At 38.9% G+C, this 15,750-nt stretch overlaps 1 protein-coding gene across 2 annotated transcripts in view; it reads left to right on the top strand.

Annotated features, from left to right (window-relative positions):
- Positions 1-15,750, top strand: part of LOC135324820 (calcium/calmodulin-dependent protein kinase type IV-like) — a 173,660-nt gene that overhangs the window by 52,595 nt on the left and 105,315 nt on the right. The gene's annotated exons all lie outside the window — the stretch shown is intronic.

Below are 15,750 nucleotides of genomic sequence, written 5' to 3'. Positions count from 1 at the left end.
TTCCCTTTTTGGCTTAAGCTATTACCCATTCTTCACTTCATTTTGTTCTTTCCTTTACTCTTCTTCTGAACTTGAAAACCAGTGCAGTTGTTTCTATCATACTTTGCAATTTTCTTTCCCTCTCTTGTTCTCCTCCATACTTGGCCATCACATGTTCTGTTTCCTCATCCTCTGAAACCACAAGTCTATCTACATCTTTTCTGTTTGCCCCCATCACCTGCTCCTCTCACCACTGTATCCCTATTCTCCTGTCTTTTCACTGCTGCGTGCTTTCCGCAGGGTCTCACACTCTTTGTCTGTCTCATCTCCAGATACATATACCTCTCTGTTTCCCCATCCAGGATGGCTTCTCTTTTTCCTTCAAAGTGCTGTTCTACTTCGAACGCCGTTTTGCTATGAGGCGATTCCCTGCCGCACATCCTGCTGCACAAGGTAGCTGCTTTCTTAGTCTGGTTTTGTGGCTCACATTGGTCTGCACTGGTCAGGATGGGATTCGGGGGAGGCAGGGGATGGAGAAACGCAGGAGGTTGTTGGTGCTAGCTATTTCAGGAGAGTACCAAATACTGTTCTCTGACGAAGAGGAGGGGAATCATGGTGAAGTTTCTGCTGCTACTGAGAGTCTCTAGAAGAGACTGTTGTGATCTGCTTTCACCAAGACACTGCTATATGGGCTGCTACTTAGACAGCATGGGAGTAATTTCTCCTAACCACAGACAGTTACTATTATAGCTGCCTGTATAAAGCTTCCTTGGTGGTCAGAGGAGAAATAAAGTACTTTCAGAGCGTGTTTCACCTGACACCTGTCAAATGTTTTTAGAATGGGGTGAATCATGCTCTAGAATTGCCTGTTTCTCTCTGTTATCTACAAAGGGAATTTAGAAGATTATCTCAGAAGTAAACGCCAGCATTTGATCAAAAGAGTTTCACTCACTGTTTTTGTACAGACTCCGACAGAAAGAAGAGAATTGTATCTTGAAGCAGACAAGTAGTTTGATGGTTGAGGAAAGGTTTTCAGCACTTGTGTTATCTCCCCATTTGTTGAACAGTTTGTGACGCTAAAGCCAAGGTAGAGCACAGCTGTTTGTGCTAACAAGATATCTGATGAGTCCACTGATAAGGACGAATCACACAAAGTTCTGTGTTTTAACAACAGGTAATGTAAATAATGTGGGGGAAGAACAGCTAGAAGAGTTTTAATACTTCATGTCTTGGCTCACAGTCTTACTCTTCAATAGCACATCTTTCTGACTACCTTAGCTGGGTGAATACAGAAAGGGAACCATGTTAACTCACAGTTTTAGAAGTCTTTGGCTTTAAAATGACTGTACGGGTTTTGTTTTGTTTTGTTTTTTATGCTAGCTTTTTACTTCTACAACATCTGGTAGATATAGTAAGTGATTAAGAGGATCATTAGATTGCAGGATGGGGTTTACACTTTGTCATGACCACCTTGACCCTCAACTCTGTATTCATGCACTTCTTAAAATATCCTTTCACCTCTTCAAGTTCCACTTTGGAGTTTTGCTCCCCTTCTAGCTGTGTGTTTATTTTTCTGCCCAGTGTAAATTCCCTTGAACTGACGTTGTTCACTTTCCACTCTTCGCTTCCTCTTTGAAGAGATCTCATTCCCTTGGTGCAACTTCCTGTAGATTAGGTCGGGGAGAAAATTTACCTCAAAAGAGCCCAGCTAACTTTGGGGAAATTCCATTGATGCTCATGAAGGTTTTAACTGATCTGTCAGAATATATTGTGCTGATAGCTGTCATCTTACATGCTTTGGGCCATATTCTTTCCTATTGTATAATGTCTTCAATCCCTTTAACTCCATGAGAAGGTTAAAAGTTGGTTCATTCCATGACTAAAATAGGCTAGAAAAGTAAAGGCTTTAAAAATCAGTAGAACAGCCAATTCAAAAACATTGCTGTGTGCTGAATTTTTTCCGGTACTCAGCAAAACAGTTTATCAGTCTTTACTAGGAAACCACAGGCATTTCCATCATATGCTCAGACCATGTTTTATTAATATGAAGAAAGAACAAAAAGCTTGTCCAGTTTTTCCAAAATATCAGTACACCTAATAAGCTAGTAGCTCTTCCTGCAAAGCTTGCCTTATATTCTTAGACTCTCATGGCTACAATAACATTATTGCTCTTACGGTCACTATAAGGGGTATGACATATTCACTTTATTGTATGAACATTACTTGAAAGAGCTATGCAGCGATTTTTTTTTTTTTCTTTTTAACTCCTGTGTATAAACTTTTGAAATGGAACCAGAACAGCAATTTGGATTATTGTGCTCTTTAGCACTGCAGTATTATTTGAGTAAATGGAAATGATTTCAAATTACTGCATTGTATTGTTCATTTCTAGTACTGTGGAGTATGCAAATAACTTTGTGTGTTCATTCCTAATAGTCCTTAGGAAATGAAGTGAGATAAATTACAAAAAAAAACCCAAACCAAACCAAAAGCAAAACCTTACAAATGCTGAAATGAAAAAAGAATGACTAAAACTAAAAGCCTGAAAGCCTATTATGAATAATTGTATTGTAAACATTTATATTTACTATGATTTCTGTAACTGAAGTGATTGCGCTGACAGAAAGATCACTGTAACAGTAAACATTCAGTAATACCAAGAAGTTATCTTTGGGGGATTATTAATATAAGGCTTCATTTTTTTATTTTATTGCTATTTTTTGTGTTTTCATATTTTCAACCTTTTAAAAAGGTCCCTTATTCAAGGCACTGTACATCTTTAAGGTGTGTCATATATTGCAGGTTTTCCTATCCCTGTTCACCCATCGGAATTAGATGAGACACATTTCTAGTACTAATCATTCCTGTGTGTCTGGATGTAGTTACAGGAGTAAAAAGCTACCACTTGTCATCACTCATGGCAACTACAGCCCTTCTCATAAAGAAATGAAGTCCTTGAGGTCCAAGCATTGCATAAACATAAGGTTATCTGTCACACTCCTGTGCTTTTCAGCTCCCTAGGGTTTATAACTGTTATACCACACGATCCTTTCATTCTCCTCTTCTCTACACTAGGAACTGATGAAGTTTGCCTGTCAGATGAGCTTGCCCTCCTTTTCAGATGTGATCTGCTAGGCAGTGCTCGTGTCTCAGACTGATGGGTGGGTCTTTCTGATCATGGAGTAATGAAATTACAAAACCAGATGCCTCTTATTAGTAACCTCCTTCTTTCTTTTACTTTAGTACAGACAAGGGGCTTTCATTTATCACAGGCAGTGTTTTTCATTATTGGACAAACTGCACTGTTATGAACCAAGCAGCCAGTAATCTTTGTTTATGCATAATTACTGTTCACTCTTTGCAAATTAAATTCACTCTGATGGACAAGCTACAAAACCCTGACTTTCCACCATTACAGTTGATAGGAGTAGAATTGAAACTTAAGGGAAAAATTTCAGAGCTTAAAGCTCCAGTCAAGGAGAGTAGTGGAGCAAACTTGCAGAAAACAGAGGTTAGCTGTTGATCTGGTTAATGAGACTGTCATTGGACCTTTCTGATAACCTTAGAAAATGTGCCGAAGGCTGATTTACTCCTTTAGGAACAAAATGTGATGTCCTTACAAAGTTGCAGGGGCTTTTCATGGGAGAAGGGGCATATGGGTGGAATTGCAAAATGGGAAGTTTGGTTTGATTTTTTTTTTTTAATTACTTATCCAAAAAAAAGTTATGTTGCGTAGAAGGTTGGCAGGAGCTTGTTAGCTTCAGCAGGCAGCTAAACACAGTTACTGAGACATTATTGGAAATTAGAGAATCAGAGGCTGTTAACATCTTTCTTTCCAAACACAATTTACTTAAAAAAAAAAAAAAAAGAAAAAAAAAAAAGGAATGACAAAGTCATTCTCATAGAAACGATGCCATTTCTCAACAAACAAGTGAGTCCAGAAGTTGCATATAACTGGGAATAATTTTTGCTGTGTATGTTACTGCAGTGAATGTGTACATTCAAGTAGTAGATATATTAAGCCATACCATTACTAATTTAGGATAATTTCTGTAGCTATTGTTACGAGTGAGTCTGTATAAAACGTGCCGTGTGTGTGGTGAAATCATACTCTAAAGTACAAGCTCAGAGCTTATTAAGATGCTGAATAGTATTAACAGTATTTTCAAATGTCAATTACTCTGTTCATTTATTTTCATGATGCTGTCTTTGAACAAGAGCAAATACATCTCTTTTCTTCTTGCCATCCATTGTTTATTAAAACCTGTGGTAGCTTAATAATAAATATTACCTGAATGCCTAATGGGTTTTCTTAAAAGATGTCTTCTGGTTGAAAATGCATTGGCTAGATCTAGCCAACTCTTAATAAATAATCTTGGGAGCCGCTGTGTGCATGGTGTGCTTTGCCCCCAGACAGACGCCCTGGCCAAGCGCAGCTGGGGTGGTGTGCCCTCAGAGAGCCCGTGCTCGTCGGGGGGCAGCACTGGCGTGGCTCTGCCCTGCCCTGCAGTTGCAGGCTTGCTGTCTAGTCTTGAGGGCAGCCTGGGTTTGACAGTAGATTTCTCCTTTTTCCATTTCCTACGCTGGCAAAAAGCCAAGTGAGAGAAGATGATAGTACGTGACTGATAGTTATGTTTGACCTGCAATAGAAATCATTCAGTTGATTATAAACTGCATTCAAAGCAAGCTCTTGTATGCAGAATACTTATTCTTTTACAAACCTTTGATACTGTAGACTAAGGAAATTACCAGAAGTTGAGGAATTATCCACAAGCTGTTATCAGATGTAAGAAGGGACATTTTTAATCATAAATTCAAGTCTGTTCACTAGGAGACAGTAGGCTGTGGTGATTGCCAGTCTCCAGAAAACCAAGTCAATTCTTAGAAATTGGGAGCAATTGGAAGATACTACCCTATCACTAAACAGAATAATAGAAAACTTACCCTCCCCCCCCCCCCAAAAAAAAATAATCTAGAGCAAGTCAGTATTTGAAAGCATAAATGAAGTATGTACAAAATATGCACTTTGGGTAAGTTGCACATTTTTATATTTCCATAAAAAGTACTGACCTGTTTTCTTTCCCTCTTGTGGTCCACACTAGCATTTTTGTTCCAAGTTGTAGTTGATGGTGCAATGTAACATTCATTTGCTTTCTGCCAAATGCAGGATAAGACACTCTCTGACACCTAGATTTTAAAGTGCTGCTTCTAATCCTTCTGTGTTGGTGAGGTGTTTTAACTTCCACCCTACAGTGAAGAAAGAATTTGGTTCATTGCGGGTTTGGAATTAGCCCTTGTGTTTTCTGCTCTTGACTATACGTCAGTGAAGTGAAAGGATTCATTTGAACTCATGAGCAGTGAACAACATGGTGGAACCTCATGAAACTCAGTGAATTAATAATAGATTTCCAAGCGGAGGAAATATGGTCTGGGACCAGTTTAAGGAAGGAATAATCTCTGACTTGATAGAAAGAATACTGTTCACCCTTCTCTCATGTGGCTGACAGAAGAGATATTTGAAAACATACTTCAGTTTTCCTGCTGATAACTTATGTGCTAATAAATGCACTAAGAGTATCCTAATTCCATCTGCCCATTTTCTTTCTTCCTTTTGAGAAAAGGAGAAGAATTTGTAATAAGTAACAAGAATGTTGTTTGGAATTGCTACAAGCTGAAGTGTTGCTGAGTGCAACTTTGTGATACTTGCCCTGCACACTTACCCCTTGAGAGCAATCCAGTGACCAAAACTAAGAGCTGTTTCATGACCCAAATTGATCAGGCAGAGAAATGTGGGTCTTCTGAGTCAGGGTGACCTTTTCAGAATTTCTTTCCCTCCTTCTCTCCATAGAGTTTCACCATATGGCCAGGCTATCTGAGTATTTCTGCAGCAACATTTGATTTCTCTGCCTATAACCAGGGCCACCCTGCTGAAAGATTAGCAGATGGGCTGTGTCAAAAGCTAGTGATTTTCCCTGGCGATGCAATGCATATATTTTTAGTGATATTTAAATATCTTGGTTTTACCTGTCAGAAAGGCAGGTATGCCATTTCTTAAAAAGTTGGTGTAACTGTACTTCCCCTAAGGATACAAATGAAAGAATAACATGGCACTTGCAGGTCAGTCTCTCAGATAATCATGTCTCTGACAGAGACTAGCTGTTACTGGCACAAAAATTTGTATTTTAACAAGAAGGAGAGTTTTTGCCTTTGGGCAATTCTTCAGCTAATTTACTTAATTCTGATAACTTGTGTTCTATTATTATATCTCAGCACTGCAAAACAATCTGCACAGTAGGCTCAGGCCTTACTGGGGCTATTTGTGAGGTCTATGATGAGGAGTTTTTTGCCCTTTGAAAAAAGCTAAGAGGTATTTGAACTATATGACTGATTTCTTTTCCATTTCTCCCTCCCTTTTCTTTCTTTCTTTCTTTTTTTTTTTTTTAATGCATCAAGAGTTCCATGTTAGGAGAATGATGCTGTTAAAGAAAGACAGCTTTTGGTTTTTGCTTTTGGCTTTTACTTTTGGAGAAATGAAGGAGCAAATTTAATACTGTAATTAGCCATCTCCACAGATTTTACACTACAACAATGCACAGTAAGGTCTTAATCCTACTCTGATTGTTGTTGATGGCAAATTTGCCCTGTAGGCAAATTGTGCATTTATGCTGCTCCAGAAAGGCTTCTCAAGGATATGGGATTTCAGAAAGTGCTTTAATTGGCTAAATGCAGCAATAGGGTAAAATACAGAGATACTGGAGTAAATGTAGGGTAGCAATATGTTGTTTGGGTACCAGGCTTTTTTCCTAAAGGAATGGACACAATGGGTTTGAAGGATCCTATCCAGAAATAAAAATATACAGAAATGAAGTAATTAATTTGAAATACATGATCTGAAGCTCCTAAGGGGCTTGTGGTAGCATGTTACTCCCTTTAGGCAAGAACAAAAATGTATAACGGCCAGCAGTGTTTTTTGATAACATTTGTTTGGGGGTGAATTTATTGCTTATAAATATGAAAGATTAATAAACACAGCTAGGTGTTGCATAGCTTTTCTACGCTCTGGTGTATCAGTTCTGGCTCTTTAACATGAGGCTATTTGACTGAGTTTTGTCCTTTAACTAACTGACATATTCTTCCAGATTGTGCAGTTGTCGTCTGCATGTGTAACTGCATGACATCACCATGTCCCACTTTTGACCTAAACTATATTTCAGACCTACATCAGATGTTCGTTGTTGAAAGGCTGTTGTATAGCTCAGCTGCTTTTCAGTTTTTATATCCTTTCCCAACTTTCTCCTGTCTTTGAATAGAGATATACAGTCTTTCTAACCTTTTAGAGCAGCAGTAGAATATATTTAATGTTGTCTGTCAACTCTGAGTACTTAAACTTTTTTTTACTGGAAAAATGGTGTGTGAGAGCTGCTCATATTCAAACTTCTGTTTTCTTGAAACTATTAGAGAAGCATCTTTGCAATGTCCTTCTGATGGTTCTCTGTTGCTTTTGTTTGCATGGTATTTTTTTCCCTAGGAAAACAGAAAAATCTGGGGTTATTGTTGGTGTTACTGGCTTCAGTGTGGTATAGTGTTACTCAGTCTAGCTCTGAATCAGCCCTTCTTCTACTATGGATTTACCAGGGGAATGAAGTTGGCTAAAGTGGATTTAAAGGCTCGTTAGTGCCAGCTTATATGTTCTGTGTGTTCCAGTATCTTGTGATACAGTCATGGCCACATGGCTACGTAGTCCTGCTGCGTCCTTCAAGTCGTATTGTGGGTATGTCCATTGCTTCCTCTTGCAAGGGTTAAACATCTTCTACTATGGGAATTAGTTTGTAGATACATCCCAGCTTCCATCAACCTGAACTGCATCTTTGATACAGGGAAACCACGTCTCTGACTGGGGAAAGAGTAGACATTTTTTTAGGTGTAACCTAAGGCAGTAACATTTTTTCCACGAGGCATTTATTGTTTAAGTTTTTTCTACCTAATTTTTTAATTGACCCTAAACAGGAGTAGAGTAGTAGCTGAGATTAAATGATGCACAATCATTCCCAAAATATGGAGGTCTGTAGGGGAGAAAAATATAAACCGTGAGTAGTAAGATATAGAATTGCTGATGTGCAAAGCTCTAGCAGGAAAATGGAAAAAGCAAGGGACTGCAGGGAGACAGGGACAAAGAGCAGAGTAGAGCCTTGAATATCCTTGAGAATGTATTATGCGTTGTGTACAACACTTTGTGGATCCTTGAAAATGTAATATAAATTACTCATACCAAAGGGCAAGGCTGTGTTTAGCCCTGATCATTAATATTTTGTCAGCCATAACCACTTCCCTTTATTATCAAGACAAGACACATTCCTCCACAAAATTCTGTAACCTGTGTGCTTGCAACAGTTTTTCAAGTTTGTCTGCATATTCAGTGTTTAAAAAGCATTAGTGTTGCTTCATTAAAAACACTAGTTTCCTGACTGAATTCCCAAATTTGCCATTTCCAACAGATTTATTCTAGAGGAAATTGAGGAAAGAAGGAAAAAAAATCTGTGAATGAAAAACCAGATAAACTTCTCTGTCAGCATTAATAGTGAACCTCAAAAAATTAAGCTTTATTTTTCTTGAAGATGTAAAAAATCATTTAAACTTATACTATACTATGTCCTCCTTTTGAAGCCAAAGCTTAGAAGGTTTGAACTTACTGAAGGTCTTTAGGTAACTGACATATGCTAAAACTTAACGATTTTTTGCAAGATAAAAGCATTGTTAACTAGATACTTATGAAAAATTATGCATATGAAAATACTATAAATACATAAGGAAGCAATCTGGATGGGTGACCTGTTGATCACAATAAAAACTAAGCATACTTTCTTAAATCTTCGAAAAGGAATTGCTATTCAGTTTTGGTCCAGTCTTAGTGAATCAGGCTCACAAAATCTCAGCCTAGAAGCAGCAGTTAGACACTTGTGAACTACACTGAGTTTGCTGAGTAGAGGACTTCAGTAGCTGGCAACACTGAAATCTTAGAGCTCACTAAGGGTATTTGCTTTTCAGGCATCAAGAAAATTGATTGTAGGAGGCAGTGGCAGTAGTATGTGATTCCTTTTCATAGGCTGGTTCTCATTCCTGAGCCCATCTCCAAGATTATAGTATTTCCTTCTGTAGTGTAAGATGATTAAAAATCTTTCCCTCCTCTTTGGTTTCTTTTGCCTGACATGCCTAACCAGCAAGATTTGTTTGCTATAAAGAATAGTGTGTGATAAGAGGCCAGTGTTGTATACCATTGATAGAGCAGTGCTTTTGTCGACGGTTGCTCTGTGTGTTGAAAGACTTCCTTGAGATGTGGAGGTACGATTAGCCTTTGCACACGTTTTCTGTCCACATTCAGGTGTACAAGTGCCCCCATGAAGCCTGGAAGCAGGGTTGGAATTAACTGGGCCTGTTTATTGTAACATGTTCCTTCTCCTTGGTCTTGCTTGCTTCTTGTGCACAGAGAGATGCTAATTTCTTAGAGATGCAATACCATAAAATTACAGAAACACAAATTTACTCCCTGACAGGGCATGTATGCTTTTTGTTGTTTTAACAGGCCTTACCATGAGTTCCAAAATTGAACAATAATTCTGCTTTGAGGATACAGTAGTAGAACATTTATTTCTTCCTATTATTGTAAGATGCTCAAATAATATCACGTGTCTGGACAAAGTGAGGAAAATGCTCTATATAAGAAAGACGTGCTTGATCTTCTCTGAGATACAAAGTGTGCAACATTGCTGAACAGCCCTGTCGAAATACCTGCTTATCTGGCAACAACCTTATGAAGGATGTAGAGGTCTCTGGCAAAGACTTCCTCCGTCATCATGTGCATCATTGTGCATCACGGCCCTCTTCAGAGGTCTCATAGCAACGGGGCATCAAGCCGTGGCAGATGGGCATGCCGAAGCCCAGGCCTCAGAGCGCACTTTCCAGGCAGTGCTGGCACCAGCTGTTGAGATGCACCAAGAGCTAATGGTACGGTCGTGGCCTGGAAGTGTATGAACCAGTATGTGGGCATAACTGGCTATGCTTTTTCATTCCAAGTCTCCCTCTGAAAATATCATGCAAACTTTTCTTAAACATTAGGGGAAAAAAATTGTATCTGTAAATTCTATACAGGGTATGTTGCAAACACTGCTTAAATGTGATTTTATTTTACATTTTAATAAAGACTGAAAATGCCCGTCTTCAAATGTTAAAGTAACATTAGAGTTGCTCTAATTTAGAGTTACTAAACATTAGAGTATGCTGTACTTGAAGTTTCAGCACTTTGGGGAGAATATGGAAGAATTCCTTTAGTTTTAAATCTGTAATGCACCACTGTGGTGAGTTCTTTCTATATAGCAGTAGAGACCTGCCTATATTAAATTAGTTATCCTGGATTACAGCACAACTCTGACAGCTCTAAAAGCCCCCAAACCTTTAAAAATGGATATTGCAATCATTGGAAACTACAGTCTCTCCCTAACACAGCCTATTAAACAATGGCTTGATCACAGTGGCTGGTTTAGGGAACTTAAAGAAAAGACTACATAAAGATGTTCATGGACTGGACTGTTCATGGGGAAGATCTGGAATCTTCCCCTAGAAAACAGTAATTTTATTCTTGTACTTACAGAAAGCTCCCTCATCTTAAGCATTGAGTAGCAATGATACATTCTTGAAATTGTAATTTGTTGTACGTGCACTTGCTTGCGTATACATCATCAGTTCCCAGGATTGTCTGTAATCACGATCACTAAGGATGGATTCTGTAATGTTCTGAACATGCTTTTGAAGTTCCTATAAGTGTATGTGTCTGCATTGGGAGCTATTAAACAATATGAAGATTTAAAAAAGGAAATTTCACAAAAAGCAGGAAAAAAACAACACAGAACAGAGGACAGAGCACTAGCTCTGGGAATAAGAAAAGCTGAAGGTGCAAAATTGATAATGTTTACTATGGAATAGATTTGCAAAATACATTAGGAGGAAGAGGAAAAAAAGAAAGTTAAGTCCTTTACGTAATAGGGAAGGCAAGCAAATAAAACATTAGGCAGAGAAAGCTGAGGCCTTCATGAAAAGTTAATAGTAGCCAAGTAGTTAACACAATTTTAACAAGGCACAAATAGAGCAGATTTAAGAATATTTAGGTTACTCAGAGGTGCTCACGTTGGTGAGAAGTTGGTGATGTTCACCCCGAATGCTGAAGACACTTTCCGGAGCAGTATCTGACTCCTTAGCTGGTATCTCTGAGAACAGACAACAGGCAGGAGAGCTCCCAAAAGACTAGTAGAAAAGCAAATACATGGGAATGAAAAAAGGATGGAGTTGACGACCAATGAATCCATGGACTGTAATCCAGTAAGGCTAACATCTATACCTAGAAAAGTATTAAAACAAATTATTAAATGATCAGTTTATAAGACCTTAGAGAGCAGTAAAGGAGAAGCAGACAATATTGATATGACTTGAGTCTTTTTTGTGATTAAATCAGTGCTTTTGGCTTGTTTAGGTTTGCAGAGGGTCAGCGGCCTAAGGGGTAACATGGAAGCAGTGAATAGTGTGTCTTGACTTCCGATAAGATTTCTGCCCATCGTGTGTGACAATCTTGTAATTACGGTTGAGAGGAAAGGGTGAAGCCGAGCAGAAGCTGCAACCACACAGTGGTGCCTCTGGCCTGTTGCCGGCTTTACCCCCTGGGAGGGTGGAAGGTGGCGACAGGGTTGGCGGCATGAATCACCCCACTGGCAGGGGCAGCTCAGGAGCGCACAGGACTATTCCTGCGCATGCACAGAGGAAATCCAGTATGTAGGGAAGCACTAGATCTACTCAGCAACGTGGCCTTCCCCAGCCCCTGGGTGCAACGTCTGCCCAGCTGACGAGGTTGGGCATTAACGGCAGACCTGGCCTGGCACCTGCCGCATGCCTGCAGAAGCTGGCATTCGCTCGTCAAGCTAACCATAACTGCAAACCTTATCGCTGTGATTGAAATGAGGCCCCCGCTGGCACAAGTTGCCGTGGAGTGTAGTGTCTTAATGAAACCTTCAGCTTTCTAGAAAAGCTGCTTTTTTGTTTCATCTACACAGTATCAGTATGTTCAGTGCTGCTCAATGCTATTTTTCTAGTGATTGTATTACTGCAACAAAACTACGTTCAAGTGTAGTCTGCAGGTTATCACTGTGATTATGGTTTAAGTTGTTTTTTTGACTGTTACAGAAATATTAGAAATGACTGATTAGAAGTGATTCTATTATGGGAAATCAGTGATTTCAGTTTATCATTTTACTTCAAGAATATGGTATCTCTAAAGAAGAAAATAGTATTAGCAAAATGTAATATTTTGCTCCTAATTCTTTCACATTACCCAGTTCTCACTCTTATCCCTTAGTTTAAAAAGGGCTGTCCCACCTGATTCAATGAAGAAAATATACTGAGAAGACCCAAAGAAATTTAAAATCTGTCATACCTTAAAACTTTGTCTGTCTTGTCGTAAGAGAATCATGGGTTGGCACCATACATAAACTTTTTGGAAAAATTACTTCTTTCAGAGCAGCTGTAGCATGCAAATTGTTGATACAGCACAAGCTACAGAAAGTGGCGTAACTTCACAAAATGAGGGCTGCTTGTGCTCTTCAGGATAAGCATGGGCACAAGAGCTTGCAGTATCCCAGAAATGATTTAGCCTAAATTAGCTGGTAAAGAACTTTGTTCAAAGCTTGGTTTAGATGTGCAGAGATGACTAGCAATTTCCCGTCTGGTTTTAAAAGCGTAGTTTTTTCTACACAGAGCAAGCTGCTAATAATCAAATTTCTGTAACAACTCTTCTGGTTCCCTTCGCTACTCCAGGAAAATTTGCTAGCCTTCAAGAGCTATTGGGTTGTATGAAGCTGTTTATACTGTCATTTTGTTGTCATTTAGTGCAGATATTGGTCTGTATTCTGCACCTGGAGAGTATCATGAGTCAATGAGGTTGACACCCATTCAAAATGCACACTGTTTAAAACGCTTCCTGGAGCGGTGTCCAGACTAATAAAGAGTGTCTTCAAGGGAGAAAAACAGGCAGGCTAGTCTAAAATGGTCCAGGAAGAAAGGTCTTGCAAAGCATTTCGGAAGCTTTTTAAAAGTTTTTACTGCGTAGTGCTATTTCTTCTTGCACACGCTACTTCATGAAGATTAAGTAAATGATGAGAATGGAATGTTTATTCTTCATTAATACCTCTTAAGAGGAGGGAAAAAATGAAGGAAAGGGCTGCTCCTGAGATAATGGATTGAAGAGTGCTTAAAACAAGGCATGTGTGATTCCGTAGGAGCTGTGCTCACTGAAATGTTCCAAGTGATCAGGCTTTGTGCGCTGCTTAGAGAGGGGTGGTAGCTGCACGGTGTGTCACACAGGTAGCAAGTACCTGCAGAGAATCGGTAGCCGTGAGAATATGCATATGACTGTTTATCCAAGGATTTGGTGCATCTCACACACATAGTTTAAGCATCTGGTTTCAAAAATTTGCTCTGATGTTTTCAAAGTTCAATACGCAGGATGAAACCTGCGTTCTGTCGGAAGCAGTGGGAGTTCAGTGGGTCGGCTTTTACCTCCTTTTTCTGGTTCTGCCTTTTTCATTGAACTGCTTAAACATGAGTAGATAAGTCTGTCCCTGAAAAGGGAAGAACAGTCTCAAGGGAAAACTCTGTTCTAAATAAAATATTCAAAATCAATTCCTAGGTCTATTGAACTGCAAGAGCTTCATGTGGAAAAATAAATTTGACACTGTTGCAAGTTGGTTTTCAGGCACCTTTTTTTTTTTTTTCCAGGCAACTTTCAGTTGTAAATTTTTTTCGGACTTGATAGAAAGAAATTGGTTTTGGTATTGTGAAGCTTCCCTGCTGTTCTAGAAGTATAGCTGTTCTCATGTGAAGTCTAACCCAAATATTTGAAAGGGGCCAAAAGAAAAAGGAGAAAGAATGAACCCCTTTAGTATTTTCTATATGTTTTTCTTCTTCAGTGCCGTATTGTTTAAGTGCACTAATCTTCACCTCTCATCTGCATTTCAGCAGTCTTACTAAAAGCACTGCTCAGGAAGCACCCTTGTAAAAGTGAGTTACACCGAGGAGAGCAGTGTAACCCATAAAGAAGTGGTAACCTCTGATATTCACTGCAGTTCAAATTTTGTTTCCATGCTTTCAAATGAAGGTATGAGATAATGATAATGACACTTCTAATTAGTCTGGGTCAGGTTATATTCTTCCATTCTCTAATATGTTAAACTTCCTGATGCTGAAGTTGTGCATTTTGACATAACAGACTTAAAGGCAGGGAAGCCAGATTAGTCAAAACTCTTTAAGATATGTAGTTCTCTTGATCTGTTTTCAGTCCTGAACATTTACCCACTGCGAAAACAGAGACTTTAGAAGTAGTATCTGAGGGGGGGGAAATAGTGTAGTGTTAACATGGATGTTACCGAACATGGGTAGCTTAACCCCTAGCTAAAAGTCCACCATTTTTAAAGGCAGTAACCCCAGATTTGGCAAAGCATTTAGGATCCTCATGCGATACAGGTCTTTGTTTCTTTAAATTTCCTGCACCACTTAACCTAAAGGAGGAGTCCCACTGGAGGCTACGGAGAAATAAGCCACCACAGCCCCAGCAAGTTGCCCCAAGGCCAGGGCTGCGGGCCGCCCCCCTGCTTCCCCTGCCCTGCAGCTGTGGAGTAGCAGCCACTCAGGTCCGTTAATGGTGGCTTGGGCTGCTGCATTTTGGTTAGCGTTTCCCCAGCCGACCTAACCCACATCTAAGGCATTACAGTTCCATAAATTGTTATCTGTAGAAGATATAGGTTTAAGAATATTGGCAAATGCTAGTTTGATTACGAGGCATTTAAAAGCAGCATAGGCCTTTTACAGGGAATGTTAGGAAGATGCAACTTCTTAAAATGTAAGAAAAATGATATGTTTCTTTTAAGAAGCTTCTTTGACTTCCTTTTTATCCAGGTGCTTTTGTAAGGGTCCTTTACTTTTGTCCATATAATGCAGTGAAAAGTCTGAATATCTAAAATACCTTATTGATCTATTGCATTGCCTTTGCAGGCCAGGCTAAATAGGAGTAGATTGCTAAAATGTCCTGTCACATCAGATGCTAGAAAATCAACGCAGATAGTAGAAATCATAGAATGAAATTCTGAAAGGGTATTGATTTTCTTTCTTGTCAAAATCAAACCTGATAAAATTCTGAAATGCAATGGAATCACCTTTCTTTTCATGAACTATGTATGTTTTTTCATCAACCTTGCCTTCTTCAAATAATAATTTTTTACTAATAATTTCATATAGGATTTCAGGCTGTTTTTTCCTTGTTTGTTTTGCAAAATTTTCTATTTTATTTATTACTTGCGATATAATGAGGGGGAAGAGAGGGCTGCAGTTGCACAGAATTGCATGCAAGTCATATACATGGAGAGAGATGTTTAGAAGAAGCTTTCAGAGTTTTTGAAAGCTTTTGTAAAGAATCAACATTAAATCATAAGAGGAGGAGGAATAACATACATCTACGTAGTCTGTACATACTTTAGAACCCTCTTCGTGCTTGTATTTCAGAAAGCAGATTTGAATAATACTCTAAAAATTGCTTACGAGTTCACTGTAGAAAAGAAACTTTGTTCTGATATGCTCTCTGTGTTCTCATGTGAAAGTTGTGAGAATTTCTGAATTTACACGTATGTGCTTTTTTAAATGAAAGAATAATAATACCATGGAATGTGTAATTTCTTTTTA

This window comes from Dromaius novaehollandiae, chromosome Z, assembly GCF_036370855.1.
Source record: "Dromaius novaehollandiae isolate bDroNov1 chromosome Z, bDroNov1.hap1, whole genome shotgun sequence".
NCBI classification, from domain to species: domain Eukaryota; kingdom Metazoa; phylum Chordata; class Aves; order Casuariiformes; family Dromaiidae; genus Dromaius; species Dromaius novaehollandiae.
This window is presented reverse-complemented; position numbering and strand designations above follow the sequence as displayed.